We start from the raw sequence: 11,137 nt of genomic DNA, 5'->3' as shown, positions 1-11,137 counted from the left end.
TCTCTCTCCTATGTACTTCAATACAATGATCTCATGAGCTGCCTTACATGATTGAGATTCATATGAGTTTTGTATCACAATTCATCTATGTGCTACTCTAGTGATGTTATTAAAGTACTCTATTCCTCCTGCATGGTGTAAAGGTGGCAGTGTGTGCATCATGTAGTACTTGGCGTAGTTTATGATTGTGACACTACTAGGGAAAGGCTTATAGCCGCACTCCTTACCGCCGGCAAATACGAGCTGAAGATGCCGGCGGTAATACCTTCCAGGGGGGCCTAACAGTACCGCCGGCGAACACGTAGGACCGTGCCGGGGGGTAGCTCCTTTACCGCCGGCGAAACGAAAATTGAGGCGCCGGGGGTGCAATGGGCCGCGGGGTCCCCTTCGGGCCTAGCCTTACCGCCGGCGTATTGGGCCCAAAGCGCCAGGGATACTGGGCTCTACCGCCGGCGAACGCGCGCGGTAGATGCCGGCGGTATTGCCGAGCCAGGGTGGGCCACCTGCCTTAAGTTACCGCCGGCGTTTTCGGCCAGCAGATGCCGGCGGTAACGTGCCCTACCGCTGGCATTTTATGTTGTAGGCGCCGGCGGTAACCTGGGCATGTCCATTTAGGACGACCAGCCACCTACCACCACCCACACACACTCATATGTGATGGCAAATCAACCCAAGCACTAGTTAGCTCATTCCCCCACCCATTTTAGCTATTTCAACCAATAAAATATGATGTATTTGAGCAAATCATGCACTACCTAGCCCCTCTAGCATGATTTGCATAATCTAGATCTAGATCTATCTCCTCCCACCACCTTTTCCACTAGATCTAGCTAGATCTCTCCATTTCTTAGATCTCTAGATCTCTCAAGCATTAAAGTCGACGTGTGGCGTCTCTCGGGTGCTTTTGGACGTCGCGGCAACTAATAGGTACATAACTAAATGAGTGGAATGTTCATATGTTGGCGAAAATTCGCGGTTATATATCACTAGTACTAGTGGTGGCAAAAGGTGGTCCATATATGTAAATGCATTGTTTTGCATTTGTTCACGCGTGCAGGAACATTGAGTTGCCAATGTTTTGCCGGAATGTTGATTAACTTCCGTTCCGGCGAATTTTGGAACTCCAGCATGACAATATTTAGCAAAGGTCATGCCGAATTTTTTCCGTGAAAACCGAGACGGTGGTGTAATCAATTATCTTGTCTTGTAGGCGGCGATGGTCATCGCGATGAGGGAAAGCGTCGTGGATAGATACGTGGAACGCGCGACGGCCGACATGTATCGAAAAAAACGAAAGGATATAATGTGTCCTTGTCGAAGATGCAAGCTAGGATCGTTGTTTGACCCCTTCTCAGGCATAGTGAATCAACACCTGCTCAGGTATAGTTTCATGGAGGGGCATACTCAGTGGATGAGTGATGATGGAGATGATGATATCGATGGTGATGATGATGGAGATGATGATGGTGGAGATGATGATAACGAAGGTGATGGAGAGGATGCCCCACACGACAATGGAGAGGAGGTTGAAGAGGATGGCGCACACGTTGATGGTGATCAAGAAGGCCGGGAAGAACATGCGGCCGACGAGGACATGAGTAGAAATACCCCGCTAACCGCGGCCGTGCAGGACCGTCATGTTCAAGAACTTCTTCTCAGCAACACATCGACCGACCCCAAAATCGCTGGTAGACGGAAGGCTAAGCTGGATCAACTCGAGGTAGACTCGAGAAATCCGTTGTACGATGCAGCTCGTGGGACGGAGGAGAGCCGTCTGAGATACGCTCTCGATATTATGGAGATGAAGGCAAAGCACAAATGGACGGACACAAGCGTGGACGAACTCTTCGGATACTTGAAGATCTACTTTCCTAAAGATAACACGTGTGCCGATAGCCTACAGGAGGCCAAGAAAATCGTGTGCCCTCTCGATTTACCGCACCAGAAATACCATGCATGCATCAGTGACTGTGTAATATATCGGAACGAGCATGCCAATCTCGATACATGCCCACAGTGTGGCGAATCTCGATACAAGAGAGGGACAAGAAAATCTCCTCGAAAAGTTGTGTGGTACTTCCCGCTCACGCCCCGTCTCGCGGCGGTACTTCGTGGACCCCAAGGAAGCAAAGCTCATGCGCCGGCACGCGAAAGAAAGGAGGCGGTGATGCGTGATGTGGAACGGGTTGAAAACCCAGTGCTAACACACCCTTCGGATGCAAGCCGGTGGAAAACATTAGACGATGAGTATTACGAAGAATTCGGGAAAGAACCAAGGAACATCAGGTTGGGTGCGAGCACCGACGGACTCAATCCGTTTGGGAACCAAAGCAGCAAGCACAGCACCTGGCCCGTGTTTGTATGGATGTACAACCTCCCTCCATGGCTATTTAGAGCGCACAACTCCTCTTTCGCGAGCTGGTTCAAAGACCAGATTGATGCCAATCCCCCACCAATGGCAAGCGGCGTAGACAAAATGATATTGGCCTTGTCTTGTGGGCCCGCCCCCAACCTCATGACTTATCAGAAATACGACATCAATGGTTACACATTCTCCACAGAGGAGAGAGACAACAAAAGCGACTATCAGAACTCGGGTGTGACGATGGAATCGTACACGGGTGAAGAGAAGAAAAGGTACTACGGAAGGATCGAGGAAATCTGGGAGCTCGACTACGTCGGGAAGAAGCTACCGATGTTTCGTGTCAGATGGGCTACGGACGTCACAAAAGAAGATGCGTATGTCACCACCATGCGACTGCCCCCCAAATCCAAGACCAAGAACCCCACCGTGCAAAATGAGCCTTGGGTATTGGCTAAGCACGTCGAGCAATGCTTCTTCATAACCGACCCGTCAAGGCCCAGCCGTGTTGTCGTAAGGAGAGGAAAAAGGGCCCTCGTCGGAATGGATGGAGTTGCCGACGAGCAAGACTTCGACGGCCTCGTCGGAGACCCAATGATGGAAGAACCCGATGAAGACGATAGAACCTACACACTAAGAAGAAGAAGGACGACGCTACCTAGGTCAAGTGTTCCTCCGTACACAAGGAGTCGCGACGATACCGGTGGGGTCACAAGGACCAAGCGGAAGGGACTTTGAAGTCATTTGTGTATTTATAATAATTATCTCTCGAACAACCATTTGTCCTTCTCAAGTGTATCCTAAATTTATGTCTTGGTTTTTTATCGGATATCCTCGAAAGGACTTTGAAGTCATTCAAGAATTAAAATCATCAATTTATGTCTCGCAATTTATCCTAAATTTATGTCTTGGTTTTTTATGTCTTGGTTTTTTATCGGATGTTGCCAAAGGACTTTACAATTTATCTAAATAACTAGAAACAATAAAAAAAGGTCTTAAGAAAAGAAAAAAGTTGCCAAAGGACTTTACAATTTATCTAAATAACTAGAAACAATAAAAAAAGGTCTTAAGAAAAGAAAAAAAGGGTGCCTTTTTTGCACCCACAGGGATTCGAACCTCGGGTGCTTCGGCTGTGCAGTAAGCGACTGGAACCACTGTGCTAAGTAATCAGTTTTGATTAATCAACATGTTTATTGAACTAAAGGTGTCTCGCCAGCTGAAGGAAAAAAAAAACTTACCCCCGGCGAATTAGGCTCTTTCCGCCGGTGGTAACAACAAGTGGGCCCACCTGTTAGTGGCTGTAAACTTACCGCCGGCGTTTACACCAAAACGCCGGGGGTAGGCTTGCAACGACTTGTCGTGTGACGCGTTCCCCCACCCCGCACCCCGCACCAAATCCCCCAAATCGCCAAATCCCTGCTGCCGTCCCTCCCCTGCACCGTCGATCCGCCGTCGTCGGCCTCCCTGCTGCCGTCCCTCCCCTGCCGTCGTCCTCCACGCTGCTGCCGTCCCTCCCCTGCCGTCGTCGAGCCTCCATCGCTGTCGTAGTCGATCCGCCCCTCCCCTCGCGCGGCTCAACTTCCCCGTGGTGGCGATCGACGCCGACGCGGGCCTGCGCAACCTCGACGAGAACCGCGTCCACCTGAGCACCTTGGCCCGCCGCCGCCACCGCGACGCCGCTCAGGCCAAGGTCCGCAAGACCGCCGAGAAGCTCCTAATCTCCCATGTGAGTCACCTCCCCCCTTTCCTCCGCCTGAGTTCATGCTTAATTTGGGCAATCCTCTCACACAGTTTGATGATGCCTGTGAATGGTGCTGCTGCATTTACATAGTGTTTGCACATTGGACCCTGTTTCGATCTTAATAAATATATAGAACCGAGTAAGCTTTACTTCACACAAAAAAAGAGTAAGCTTTGATCAGTGGACTTGAAAATGTTCTAGCTATACTGGGATGCATATATTCCTCTCCCTGGAGATGTTAATTTGAATTTCTGTGCTAAAATGTGGCAATCTGTTGCATGGGACTAGATGGTAAAGCCACCTATATGCCTTCTGGTTCTTGTTAGTACATTTTTGTTCATTTCATGTTTGCATTAGGAGCAGCTGTGATTTTGTTCCACCACTTTGACCGTTAGGTGCTGAAACAAACAAGGTTCAAAGATTAGCAGAGAATCATGCACATGTTTATTATAGTTGCTCGTTGTTAATATTGAAATTTAGGTGCACATTCAAGTAGGTAGAGATTAGCTGAAGTATCAGACATTAGTTACACCTCAAAAGAATATTAAGTTAGTATGGAGTAATAATTTATAGGTCAATGATTGGAACAAGTAAACTGAAATTTAGCGTGTGGTAATTCTGCCAGTGTGAGTCTAAGCATAGATATGTATTTCTCCTGCTTTCTGTACATTATTCTTTACCATGCCATCGCCCATTCCGCTTCTTGGAACTGAATGCTTGCTGTTGTCCAAGGTTTTCCATTTCCATCCCTGTTTGTGGCTCCATAGCATATGACAGAAGTTTTAGTGTAGCAGCATATAACATAGAATGTAGAATTCATATGCATGTAATCTGCCAATATGTTTATTGTTTGCAACAGGAATATTAGCACTTGAACAATACTTGTTGCATTTGTCTTTACTCCCCGCGAGAGTGGCTATCGGATGCTAGTATGGAAAATCTGTGTGATGCATGTACCCTGATTTGTTGAAGAATCAAATAGTGTTATTTCTTATTGTCTTGAACAACTATAAATGGAAGCTTCCATTTTCTGTAAAGAAAAAAATTGCTACTCCCCTATTTTGGAAGCCCTGGTCACATAGGTAAGAGATAATTAGAGATAATCTGGAAAGGATTTTATTGGTGTATACTATTTATATATACTCGTTAATCATCTCATTTGCTCGTTAAGTGCCTTTGTTCCCCGGAACTACCTTACATTTTGAAATTTTGACTCGTTGAAATCACTAAGTACTGTCGAGGCCATTTTGTTTACTCTGTCATTTCCTTTTGATGGTGGTAGACCTGAGCCTGATGTGGTGGTGGTAGACCTGAGCATGTGTTTGGAAAAGTTGTGTGAAATCTCTCTGCAGGTACACATTGAGTGTCCATGTTTCGCCGGAATGTCGATTAACTTCCGTTCCGGCGAATTTCGGGCACTCCGGCATGACCATTTTTAGCAAAGGTCATGCCGAATTTTCGCATGGCATTGTCTTGCTTCTAGATTGGCCACCGTCTCATTGCGGGTCTTTTCTTGCTTTTCTTTCCTGTTGCGCATATATGGCGTCACAGAGGAGGAAGAACAGAGTATGAAGAGAAACAAAATAGCCTGCCAATTCCTGTAACAATTGCATATAGCCATGTTGTATGTCTACTGAGAAGATTTTAGGCGCGCTATGTTTTTTTCCCTTCTGATGTTGTGGGAATTTAACTGTTTCCCCGAAACTGCTGCATTCCAAGTATATCAATGTAGATTTTGTACATTTGCTGTATTTCCTTTTTGAAACCGCTGTATTTCCAAACAGTAATTAAATTGAAACCATATTCCCAGTTCAAAAATTTATGTATTTCCAGTTCTGATGCTTCCAGACATGCCTTTGCAGTTTGCTTTGTACACTCCTTTTTTTTGGTTTGATTTGATTTGCTGGTGTGTTGTGTGTTTGCATGTTTCGATGGCCAGCTGATCTTATGTGGGTCCCACGCGCAGTTGGCGAAACTCCACTGGCTAGTGTTGCTGCTGAAACATTGAGGAGTTTGGGATTTGGTAGACGTCAAATAGCTCAAATTTACGGGCAGTATGACTCAGTTTACTCTTTTGATATGTCAAATTTGGTAGAAACTTATTTAGAAACTGAAATAGGAACTTATTTGAGCAGAATTATGCCGTATATAACAAAGATAACACACATATGTTGTGATGGTACTTGCATAAGCTCATTCATTATGGTTCATTCAGTTTCATTGCATATGAACAAATAGTACTTACTCCGGCTCAAACACTTACGGTAGTACTTACTATACTTTTGATGCTATTGTTCTCTAGCTAGCGATGTCGTCTTCTGCAGACCCCAACGAAGACGTTGACGGGTCTTCTCAGCGGAAGTTGGATGAGCACTACAGGCTCATGGTCTCGGATCAGCTGGAGGAACTTCCAGGCAGCGATGACGAGTCCTCGGAGGAGGAGGATGCTGAGATGGACAACGATGGTGAGGATGAGAGGGCCGCTGCCGACGAGACCACCGACAGTTGGCGTTGCCGGGGGTAGCTCGGATACTACTGCCGAGGCCAAGAGGAAACGGAAGCAGCGGCGCCCAAACAGGGTCGGCACCACTCGCGACATAATCACCGCGGTGGACGCCAAGACCGGTCTTCCTACTGAGCCCAAGCACGTGGTGAAGGGGTACGGCCTCCAACTGGGAGCAATCCTTCGGGACGTCGTCGACGTCAACGAGACGAAACTCCGAACCAAAAAGAAGCAGCATCTGCAGGCCCAACTCCTTGCGCGGCTGCACGCACGGTATGAGTTCCCTGTGGAATACAGGAACGAGGATCCCAAGGATAACATCATGAACAGACGAGCCCTCTCTAAGTTCTCCAAGAACCTCAGCGGTTATAAAACCATGCTGAGGGGGATGCTTGGTGACAATGAGACTTGGGAAGAGATCCAGCGCCACTTCCCGCGGATGACGCCGGAGCGAGTATAATAAATTCTTGGAAAACGAGGAGCTCGAGTACACCAAACGACAATCGACTCGGGGAAGGAGCCGGCGGATAAGAACATCGGTCACCACAATCTCGGTTGCCGTGGCTTCGAAGGCAAGCAGCCGGTATGGGACAAGGAGGACCAGGCCTACATAAATGCTGGCCTCGAGCCCCCTTTTGCCAAGTACAAAGACCCACTCTTCAGGGCATATCTCAGGTCCCGATACCATCGAGAATTGGGTGGGAAACGTGTCACGAAACCTGATGTGGTGGTGGGAGTTGAGTTGGTCGCCGACGCGAAGGTGATGGCACTAGAGAAAGCAGTGGTAAGCAATTTACCAGCTTATTAATTTGATACTCGCTCACCAAGTCCATTACATTCTAAAATTGTTCATGTTACTTCTGGCAGTTGACGGAACAAGCAGCCGCCGAATCAGCTGGCTCCTCGTCCCAGACGTCGACGGGCAAAGTCCCGTGGGACACGCCTTTTATCAGGGGTCTAAACACCGTGAAGGCGCGGCCGCTTTTGTACAAGCCCCACCGTGTCCCCGGCGCCGGAGGAGGTCGCAAACTTGCCGACTATGGCTTGGACGTGCCCGCAAGCACTAAGGAGTCGCGGCAGGCGCAGAAGGACCGGGAGCACGAGGCTCTGCTGAAAAAGGTGGCCGACTTGGAAACAACCATGGAGCAACGCGTCAGTGCCGAGGTTCAGCAACGAGTCAGTGCCGAGGTTCAGCAACGCGTCGCGTGCGAGGTTGCTAGCAAGGTCGATGACGCGGTGGCCACCGGGGTCAATGAAATCATCCCCGATCTTGTGTTGTCGATGAAGAATTACTTCGCCGGCGGCCAAAAGGGACCGATGCCGGTTATCGGCCTAGGCGCCGGCAACTCGGACAACCGGCCTCCAACTAGACACGCTCAATGCACACCCAACTTGGTGACTCCACCCGCCGGCAATGTCGGCGCTAGAGAGCATTCGCCGGACCTGGGGGCCACGGTACTAGCCCCTCGGTCACCCGCACGCCCGGCCTCGGTCCTTCAACGCGAGCCGAGCTCGACGCCCTCACGGTAATTAATTTAGTCTCTCAAGCTCTACAAATTAGTTACTTTGCCGTCGCCCCTCTCGACCTACACATGTTTTCACGGGCGAACGCGACTCCTTGCACCTTGCTACTGAATGTGGACAACAAGTTGAAGGCTGTAGCGAGCGGCAGGTGTCATCCTGCCAACACAGCGGATTTTCCATCTGCGTCGGGATGGATGATAGCGTGAGCCGGGTTCGCGTGAACCGGTCGTTACCGGGATGCCAAGACCTCCATCCTCCTTATCAACCCCGGAAACGGAAACCCCGCTCACTCTCGGGGACCTCAAGAATCACATCCTTCTATGGCCGAAAGCCCTAATTCGGCTGAACACCGCCGCCTCGGGTTCGGAGGCAAGCTATGGCATGGTCACTCCTCGGGATGCGACGGCTGCCCCGAGTCCTCCACCGGCTGGTGGTCCTTTTGGGCCCGATAGCCAGCCCGACAGGTCGGCCCGACAGTCGGCACGGCAACGCGTTGGACATCAATCAAGCTCCAATCGATACGTTCATCGGCTGAGATGGAGGGCGACGGGGTTTCTCCTTACAAGCCACCCGCCGATCGTACGCTAAAGAAGAAGTTGTTCCTTTCACAAGAAACTCCCGAGCAGGAAGACCCTACCGCCTTCACCGCTCCACCCCGAGTTGGGCTTACCCCGAGGACACTCCTTGGTGCGACCACGGAGGGTATGAAACAAAACGCCACTCCCAGTTGCGGTAAGAAGAACGCCGGGAAGCGGAAGAAGTCCGGAGATGTTGCCGCAAGCAAGAAAGTGGTTAATGACAAGTTGCCGACCCCGTGGAGGAAGATGCATCACCTAGGCCAGCCTATGCTGCCGGCACACATTGTCCAGCAGGTGACGCCCGATATGAGGAGCTTGCATGATGCTTGTTCTAATGAAGGAGGACCTACTTCTTCGAGATAGAAATCCCTCGTACCCGGTTTTGACGGCCAAGGTGCCCGATGGCTTTGGCTTTGTCACCACATACCCTGCGGACTTGATGTTCATTCGATATGAAGACATCTTCGGGCTCTTGAACATGCAACAGCTCGGCCGAAACTTGGTCCGCCTCCTATCGCTCAGCATGGCGCACGATATCGCCATGGAGAACACAGCGGACATCGCTATCATGGACCCCTTCTACATGACTCCAAGCTGTCGTCCGAACGAACAAGCGTTTCCGGTGAAGTACATCAAGGATTTCTTGGTGTTAAACAAGGATAAGAAATGCTTTGCCATACCATATTTCCGCGAGTAAGTATTTGGTTACTAGAGTACCCTCTATTACATTCTTTCATGAATTTCCTTCATAGTTGATCGAGTATGATGGTTTATTTCCATTTTGCGCAGATTCAAGTACTGCACCCTCCTCCTCTTTCACCCGTATCATTCACATGTCAGTTACCTCGACTCCGGGCTTGATCCAGACAAGGACTTCACCAACCTTAAGTCTACACTTGATAAAGCCCTCAGCGGCTTCATAGCCGAGGTTGGCATCGACAAAATCAGGCATGAGAAGAAAGTGAAAGGTTGCTATGTGTGCAACCACATAACCAAGTTCCCCTGCCTCAAGCAATCGGCGCATGACAATGGGATGGAGGCCTGGTTTGCCATCCTACAGATGAGGTCGATTGTAAGGTCTCAGAACGATCTCTTGTTGTCATCCAGTCTTCAGCGGATGTTCGTGAACATGGCGGACACCACCGATGAAAACGTGAGAGCCGAGTTCCGTGCCATCCAGCGGACCATTTGCACAATACTGCGGAGGGATGTACTGCGGTAATGGTGGCTTGTTCCACTATGGTCCCGCACTTTCTAAGGCCGAGATAGAAGGCCGATTAGAAGATGGATGTGACGACAGAACATTCAACACGCTCGAGGGCATCCGTCCCTTCCCGCCGAAGCCGACTTGACTCAAAAACTTTTGTCCTTTGCAAATGTTAGTCATAAAATTACTTAAGTAATTTTCATGCTTTTTCTTTGCACTACTCTATGTTATATCTCTCTCTACTAATGTACTAACAACTTTCATTTCTTTTTTCTGTGTTTGCATAGATGACGTACTATGTCGTCTACCACGGCAGGGTTCCTGGAGTCTACGAGGACTGGGAAGACTGTAGGAGGCAGGTCCACCGTTTCGGCGGCAACAGCTACAAGGGGTACACCACTTTGGAGGAGGCGGAAACTCGATACGCCAACTTTCGAGCGGGACGAGAGGAGGGAGATGTGGAGGACCCCTTTCATCGTGATGATGCTTGTCGCCACCGTCTCTCTAGTTTATTATGTCATTGTTGTTTAGCTAGGTCATCGACACTTGGACTCATATGTATTTACGTAACATGTGCTACTTCGAGTCGTGATGTTTGAACTATGGTCGACACTTGTGTTATTGATGCATATGCATGCATGTTATGGACATTTCGGGACTTTCTAATGATGTGTATCATTGCCAATGATGTGTATCTTGCTAATGATGTCTATTTTGCTGTCATTCTGGTAATTGCCTGTATATTCTGTGTATATGCTGAATTCTGGTGTATATACTGTGAAATTTGAATTTTTTTTTTACTCCTGCTAATGTTAGCGCTGGCGAAATGCACATGTATCCCTGGCGTTTTGCAATCGCCAGCACTACGGCCTGATTCCCCTGGCGAAATGATAAGACGCCGGCGGTAATACTAACCCCGGCAAATTGACAACACTTACCCCCGGCGGATTGGTAAAACACCGGCGGTAACGGCACTTACCCCCGGCGAATTGGGAGGCGCCGGCGATGAGGCGTTACCACCGGCGAGGCGATCACCGGCGAATGCAGAAACGCCGGCAGTAGGCCATTTCAGGACGCCGGCGGTAGGCCATTTCCCAGTAGTGTGATCTCTTGTAGATTATGAAGTTAACTATTACTATGATGGTATTGATGTGATCTATTTGGTTATGTTGATCTGTCATGCACTCTAAGGTTATTTAAATATGAACATTGAATATTGTGG

Source organism: Lolium rigidum, chromosome 7 (genome assembly GCF_022539505.1).
Source record: "Lolium rigidum isolate FL_2022 chromosome 7, APGP_CSIRO_Lrig_0.1, whole genome shotgun sequence".
Lineage (NCBI taxonomy): Eukaryota > Viridiplantae > Streptophyta > Magnoliopsida > Poales > Poaceae > Lolium > Lolium rigidum.
This window is presented reverse-complemented; position numbering follows the sequence as displayed.